This window comes from Panthera tigris, chromosome D3 (assembly GCF_018350195.1).
Source record: "Panthera tigris isolate Pti1 chromosome D3, P.tigris_Pti1_mat1.1, whole genome shotgun sequence".
NCBI lineage: Eukaryota > Metazoa > Chordata > Mammalia > Carnivora > Felidae > Panthera > Panthera tigris.
The window spans coordinates 29642268-29650221 of NC_056671.1; positions in this window are offsets into that span (position 1 = coordinate 29642268).

Sequence of the window (7954 nt, forward strand, 5' to 3'; positions counted from 1 at the left end):
GATTTTATTTTTAACTAATTTCCACATGTAATGTGGGGCTCAGACTTATGACCCGAGACAAAGAGTCTCATGCTCTTCCAACTGAGCCAGCCAGGGGCCCCAGTTTGGTGCTTTTAAAAAACAATTTTTAAAGTCATTGAATATATATTTTTACATCCTTCTGCCTTCACTTGTGCAGAATAGTTTACTAGAAATAGACTCTATGGGTTAAATGATATGTGAACATTTTCAATTTGGATAGGTCCTACCTGGTATACTTCCCAAATGGTGTAGCAATTCATATCAAGCCTGTTAAGGTTTTGTTATTCCTGCTTCTTTAACTTTCCTGAACATTCCAAGTTTTCCATATTTAGTACATAGTCCCTTTAAAATCAGAAAGACGAGAGTGCCCGGCTGGTTCAGTCGGTGGAGCATGGGACTCTTGATCTTGGGGTTATGAATTCAAGCCCGTGTTGGGTATAGAGATTACTTTAAAATATTTAAAATAAATAAATAAAATCAGAAGGAAAAAAGAAAAATCCAAGGAGGGAAGAAAGGATTTCTAAATCATAATGTACTAGACTCCTACCATCTCTGTCCTGAGGTTTGCATGGTCTCCCCACATCCAGTGTTCACCCTCAAGCCCATTTCCTGCCAAGCACTTAATAAAATCCAAGCATGCTTCTAGTGCAATAGTACATAAGCACTTAAACTTTAAAATTTGGGGGAATGTTTTCGATATAGTAAATGAAAATGGCAGGTTTCAAGATTTTGTTCTCACTGAAAGCAACCCCGTAAAACTCTATTTGGGTGGAAGGTAGTATGGAAATATAAAAACCACACAGTAATGAGGATAGGAGAACCATTGAGAACTGGATTTATTTTGCACTCCAGCTCCCTCTGTGTGTCTAGTATGGGACCTAACCTCTCTGATCATCTTTCCTCATCAGTCATTTGAGAATAATAATGGCACCTGCCCATGGGGCTCTTGTGAGGACTGATTAAGATGAAACTGTCAGATAGAGTACAGAATCAGGCTCTGGCAAGCTCTGGCAAGCCCTGGATAAAGTAGCTCTATGATTGCTATGTCATGTAGTATGGATCAAGTAAGGACAGTAGAGCTGATGTGTCACTTTTACCATCATCTTTTCTCAATTAAAAAACAAACAAAAGGAAAACAAATGATACAAAATATCCCCAAAGGGTAAATCACAGTGCCTTAACATGATAGCCAAGTTTAACAAATATAAAAAACACAGGATGCTGGGGCGCTTGGGTGGCTCAGTTGGTTAAACATCCAGACTCCTGATTTCAGCTCAGGTCATGATCTCATGGTCACAAGATCTAGCCCCGAGTCAGGTTCTGCGCTGGGTGTGGAGACTGCTTAAGATTCTGTCTCTCTCTCCCTCTGCCCCCCTCCCTGGCATGCTTTCTAAAATAAAATAAAATAAAATAAAATAAAATAGAATAGAATAGAATAAAATAAAATAAAATAAAATAAAATAAAATAAAATAAAATAAAATAAAATGAAATGAAAATGAAACGAAATAAAATGAAATACAGGATGCCTAGAGGTGCCTGGGTGACTCAGTCGTTAAGCTTCCAACTCTTGGTTTCAGCTCAGGTCATGATCTCTCACGGCTTTTTGGGTTCAAGCTCCACATCTGGCTCATACAGAGCTGGCAATACAGAGCCTGCTTGGGATTCTCTCTCTCGTCCTCTCTCTTTGCCCCTCCCCCATTTGCACTGTCTCTGTTTGTCTCAAGATAAATAAACTTAAAAAAAAAAAATTTTTAAATACAAGATGCCTAGTTAAGTTTGAATTTCAGATAAACAACCTATAGTATTTTAATGTAAGTATACCCCATGTAAAATCACATCTCACTGCCCCCATCCCAAGAGCAAACCACATTGACAAATTGTCCACTCCTATACACACCATGATTTTTCCTCTCACCTCTGGCCATTAGCACCCAGGGCTCCTCCTGCCTGTGTCACCCTTCCTCCTTCTCCCCACCTCTGCCTGGCCAACTCCTCCCCAGCTCAGACATCAACTCCTTCAGGAAGTTTCCTCTGCCCCCAGCCTGCTCACCCTGATGCAGTCCTGATGCTGCTGATGGGCAGTTTCCATGACAGCAGAAAGACTTTGTCTTGTTCATTCTTGTAGACCCATTACCCAGCTCATGCCTGCCACCAAATAGTCAGGCTCCACTAAAAAGTCAAATGAATGCATGAATGAATTTCCTTCCAACTCCCACCTCATTCCCTCCTACCACCATGCACCCTATCTACTGCTTCCCGAGCCATGTAGCGTTCATTTATTCCTTACCATAGAGGATATAATGTGAGTGGTACACACAGGAGATAGAATGGCACTGCAGAAACCTGGTATTCAGGTTACTCAACTGGGAAGCAGAATATCCCTTGCAAGAACATCAGCCTCACCAATTCCTGGTTGCTGTGATTGGCTCCCAACACTGAGTCCTTACTCTACATGTGAGCAAAGCACTGTACACACATAGGCTTGCTGTTTCTCATCACCACCTATGAAAAGGATGCTGTTATGATCCCATTTTATAGATTGGAAAACTGATGCTCAAAGAGGTTAAGGTCACCTGTTCAAGGTCACACAGCTAAGCTCAAACCCAAGCCCCTCTGACAGGTAAGAGCTTGGTACAGCCTCTTAGAACAGTACCCCATCTGAAGAAAAGTCCCCCCACATATTCCCTAGAGTGAAGACCATGCCTTGCTGGGGAGAGGCTTCCTCACTACCCACCTCCCCTCATTTTGCCATCCACAGCCCCAGGCAGAGCCAGACACCCTGAGCCCAAGAGAGGCCACACACTCCATTGTCCTTTAATTGACAGTTGCTGATACCGTGGATGATGAGGTGGGCACCATGCTAGTAAACAGCCCAGTGGTGGTCCCTGGCCCTGGAAGACCATGGTCAAGGCAGGAGATGAGAGAATATTATTCAGAGGAGGGTTGGATCTGGGCAAGGAGATGTGCAGACTGCTTTGCAAGGTCATAACGGAGAAACTGACTGCCCTGGTTTGTAGGGCCAAGGAAGAGGTTTTGCCTATGCTGTGCCCTCTACCTGGCAATCTATGTTTCAGCATCTGCTGCAATGCTGCTCCTAGTACAACTTCATCGGATTGGTCTTTCTAAAACGGTTGCCCTTCATTGTCTGTCCTCACTCCCTATCTGCTTCTCAGGTCTTGCACCACCTGTGAAGACCTTACTGATGTAGGTGCTTCTTTGCTCACATCTCTCGCTCTCCCTACAATGGGAACTCTGCTCAAGCCACGATCATCTGCTCTCCACCGCTGCAGAAAGTAGCTAGGATGGCAGCAGGCACCTACACAGTCAATACATATGATTTGGTGCACTCTTTGTCAGCCCAGGCCAGCAGCAGGAGGCTTGAACATGCTTGCACTGGAAGCGTGTAGACAAGTCCACTCCACCTGCAACCCAGGGAAGGCTAAAGGGAAAGCAACACAGCCCTGGAACCCAGCTGAAGACAGTGACACTGTCACCAGACAGACTAGCCAACGAAAGTGAAAAGTTTACTATTGGCCAAGACATTCTCCTAAGTGGAAGAAGATGTAGAACAATATGTAAAATGTAATCACATTGATGGTTTTTAGAAATTCTGTATGTTTCCGTTTCTATCTATGCTCATAAATCCCTAAAGAAAGTTTGGGTGGGAACCTCAGGGGAAGAGGGGAAATGGGGGGGGGGGGGGAGGATGGAGTCTTCACATGTAACTCCACATTTAATCTCCTATATTGTTGAAATTATTATATCACCTCTATGTATTACTTTTTTTAAGGAATTAATTTATTTATTTTGAGAGGGGAGGGGCAGCGAGAGAGGGAGAGAGAATCCTAAGCAGCCTCTGTGGTCAGCAGAGAACCTAACGTGGGTCTCAAACCCACAAACTGTGAGATCATGACCTGAGCCGAAATCAACAGTCAGATGCTTAACTGACTCCCCCCTCTACGTATTACTTTTGTTATTTTTTTGGAAAGACCATTATGAAATAAAGAAGAAAGAAAGATTTCAGTGAGGCTTACCATTCTTGGAAAACTGCCTGTCTTCTACTTGGTTGCAAGCCCACCCAGGCCCTGAGCCTCCCCCTTTCGATTAACCTCCCACTAAGCCCTTTGGTTTCTTGGTTGCCTCTACCATTAGACTGGCATTGTCTCTTCGGGGGTCTTTCTGCAGGATGCTGAGACCCCTGTGCCTGAATAGCTGCTGGCTCCACTGAATGGATGGATGAAGGAGGAGGCCCAGTCCTGGCTCTGTGAAGAGCAAGGTAGAGACAAAGTTGGTGGGTCTGTGCTTCTGGGGTAAGCTCAAGGAGAGGAGGTTGGACCTGGATCCAAATCCTGGCTGTAATGGTGACCAGCCAGCTGCCCTAGTACTGACCTCTATTGGCCTTAGTTTACCCACCTGTAAATGGGGCTGATAGCTGTATCTGCCTCATTGGCTTGTATGGGATAGGCAGAAGCCCACCAGAGCCTTAGCAGATGGGGAGAGGGGGGTAAAGTGGGCAAAGTATCTCAGGGCAAAAGGTGAGGCCAAGGTGAAGCAATGCTCATTTCCCTTGTGAGGTTCCTCTCCAGAAGCTGAATGGGGAAGGAGTTAAGAGGGCAGTCTCCTCTGGAATCTTAGCAGGGAACAGAGTTGTGGAGCACTGAGAAGTACCCCGGGGGTCTCTGCTCATGTAGCCATGGAGGTAGAAGTGGACCAAGGCTGCATAGTGGGGAGGGCTTGGAATTTCCAAATTCCAACTTTGCAGTTTTCTTTAAAACTTTTTTTTTTTTAATTTTTTTTTTCAACGTTTATTTTATTTTTGGGACAGAGAGAGACAGAGCATGAACGGGGGAGGGACAGAGAGAGAGGGAGACATAGAATCTGAAACAGGCTCCAGGCTCCGAGCCATCAGCCCAGAGCCCGACGCAGGGCTCGAACTCACGGACAGTGAGATCGTGACCTGGCTGAAGTCGGACGCTTAACCGACTGCGCCACCCAGGCGCCCCTAAAACTTTTTTGAATGTTTATTTATTTTTGAGAGAGGGAGACAGAGTTTGAATGGGGGAGGGGCAGAAAGTAAGGGAGACACAGAACTTGAAGTGGACTCCAGACTCTGAGCTGTCAGCACAGAGCCCCACTTGGGGCTCGAACTGACAAACCGTGAGATCATGACCCGGGCTGAAGTTGGACGCTTAACTGAGCCACTCAGGTGTCCCCCAACTTTGCAGTTTTCTTTCGGGAAGGCTTCCCTCATCACCAGGGTTCATGTGGTAGTGGGGGAGGGGGCCAACTCCACCATGGCCAGTACACGGAAGCCCCTGGGCTGAGACAGTAGCCTCTGGTCACAGTCACGAGGGAGGCTGGGCCCAGTGACTCTTATCTTGCCTGACCTTGTGCAGGCTGACCACTCCCTCCTTCTAGAAAATGTGGCCTCCTGCCCTTTCCGAGGCCTCTTTCTCCTTAAATCCCCATGGTTCTGGGGTGGGGCCTCAGTGCCCAATTCTGCTTGGCCTGACCCCCTGGCTTGCTTTGCTGGCCCCAGCTCACGGCCACCTTCCCGATGCCTTCCCCTGGAGACCCTTGGGCATTTCTGGCCCAGCAGGTTTGTGCCTGCCCCACTGTCCCCTCCCTCCCTGAAGCGAAGCTCTGCAGAGCACCCTGTTGCCCAAGCCTTAACTACTGGCCACTCCCCAGCACCTCCTGCCCTCCCCCCAACCAACTCTACCAATTTGAATTCCTGGCTATCCCTCCCTCTGCTCTCCTCCCTAGACCCAGGCCCTGCCCCCAGGCTGGGGGAGGAATCCTCCAGATAAGGGCAAGGGGCAAAGGGACACACCTGGGTTCAGACCCTGACTCTCCTATCAACTGAATGACCTTGATGAATGACCTCCTCTCTCTGAGCCTGAGTTTCTCCATCTGTAAAAGGGAGAAATAATTACACCATCTGGATAGGGTTGCTTGTGAGCAGGACGTGAGCTAAGGCACATGGTGAGGGCTCATAAAGGTCAGTTCTCATTTGGAAGCACCCAACGATAGCTCCAGGCCAATACTTTCCTGGGACTGTCTCAGTTACAGCCAGTTGGTGCCCCTGTCCTAAATTAGGAACGTGCCAGCCCACAAACCCCAATGCCAGGTATTGAGGGTGAAATGTGGAGTTAGACCCAGTATGATGGGAGAGGCAATGGAATGAATGAGTAATTTACTTATTTACAGGGATTATGCCTGGGGGCTGTTCATGCTCAAGGGAGGGGCAGCTAAACCCTGTGAGGGTGGGGCCAGATGGAGAAGCTGCCCAGAGACTGGATGGAGGGCACTTTTGAAGGACATCTTGGAGTAAGCTGGCTGAAGGGGCAGAGCAGCCCAGCTGGAAGGCCAGTTTTAGAGAAGAGGAAAGTAAAGTTGAGAATCACAAAAACTGCCTGAGGTTGCCCTACCTAAAGTAGGTGATCCAGAATTCGATTCGGATTCAGCCCCCACCTCACTCTCAGGATGAGCAAAAGGGGCCAAGCCCCCAAGAGGGCACCCTCTAGCCAAAACACTCTGCTCAAGGGGTGTGGCTAGTGGGGTCTCCCAGGCTGAGGTCAATGTCCTAGAGTTTCAGGCAGGCAAGTACTAGCCTGCCAGGTGGTCAGTTGCCAGAGGATTTGAAGAGAGTTCACATGGGGGTTCAGGTACACAGGCCTATAGCCAGGTATCAGATGCCAGGGCTTTTGAGACAGGGGGAACCTGCAAATACTGGATATTGCAGCCCAGAGTAGACCCATTGCAGACCCACCCACCTCCTGGGACAGGGACAGCTGGAGCTGAGCTCAGAGGCTGACTGCACCTGTGGGGCCAGATGAGGTGTCAATAGTGCCACCATGGCTCCAGGAACCCTTCATGCCCTGCTTCCTGGAGGCAGCTCCACCTGGTTTCACAAGACCTTAGATGGAACCTCTGATCTCCCACATGCCCCCACCCATCAGACTTCCACTGGGGTGAGATAGGCAGAAGGGGGTGTGACCAAAAGGTGGAATGAGCTTAAAATGGGCCTCAGAAGTATCTTTGAGTTTGTTTTTTTTTTTTAATTGAGTCCTGATACTTTGAAAATTCACAGTGACAAAGGGCTAGAGGGAGCAGGTCACCAATAGGTAAAGGGGGAGGGACGGACTAGTTCCAGGGGGTTCAGGCAGGACAGGGGTCCCTATGGCAGGTGGGCCTTGGGAAAGGCTAAAAGGAGTCCTTTGGGCATCCTCATGCTGTTTTTGTGGCAGCTGCTTTTCTCTTGCCACTGGGTCTCTCTTTTCACATGTGAAATGGGATAACCCATAACCATGTTGTGGGGAGTGGGAGCAAGAAACAAGGTCCCTGATGAGAAATAACTGAAAGCCTTTCCTCCATGGGGGGGGAGGGCTGGTGAGGTGCTGAGACTTGCCCTGACCAGAGGCCCCTGGGCAGAAGTGGACAGCACCAGGACAGGCTTGGTGACCCTTGCTCCAGAACTTTCCAGGCTCCCTGGATGCTGCCCCTTTGCCCACTCCTTAGGCTCCTCTGCCCTCTGGCCAGCTGGGCTTTCCATCCTCCATCCCCTCCTGAGCAGGCCTGGGCAGGCTTTGGGCCTCCAGGTGGTCTGGTCAGTTGGGGAGGGGCCCCAGGCAAGCCACAACCAGGCACCTGCTCCTTCCTAGCCTACCCACCTCGTTAGACCCGCGTGGCTTCCCTGTGCCTCTGTTCCAAGTCTTCAGGTTCTCAGGGCCCTTGCAGGAAGCAAGCTGGACCCAGCCCCATCTGCCCCTGCGACCCGTGTCCTTACCAGCTTTCTTGGTCTTCCTTTGGGTCTTGACCCTGGGCTGAGAGCTCTGTACACAAGATCTGCTCAAGACAACCACTTGCCCTCACTCCCAGCCCTGCCAAAGATGAAGAAACTGGGGCACCTGGGTGGCTCAGTCGGTCAAG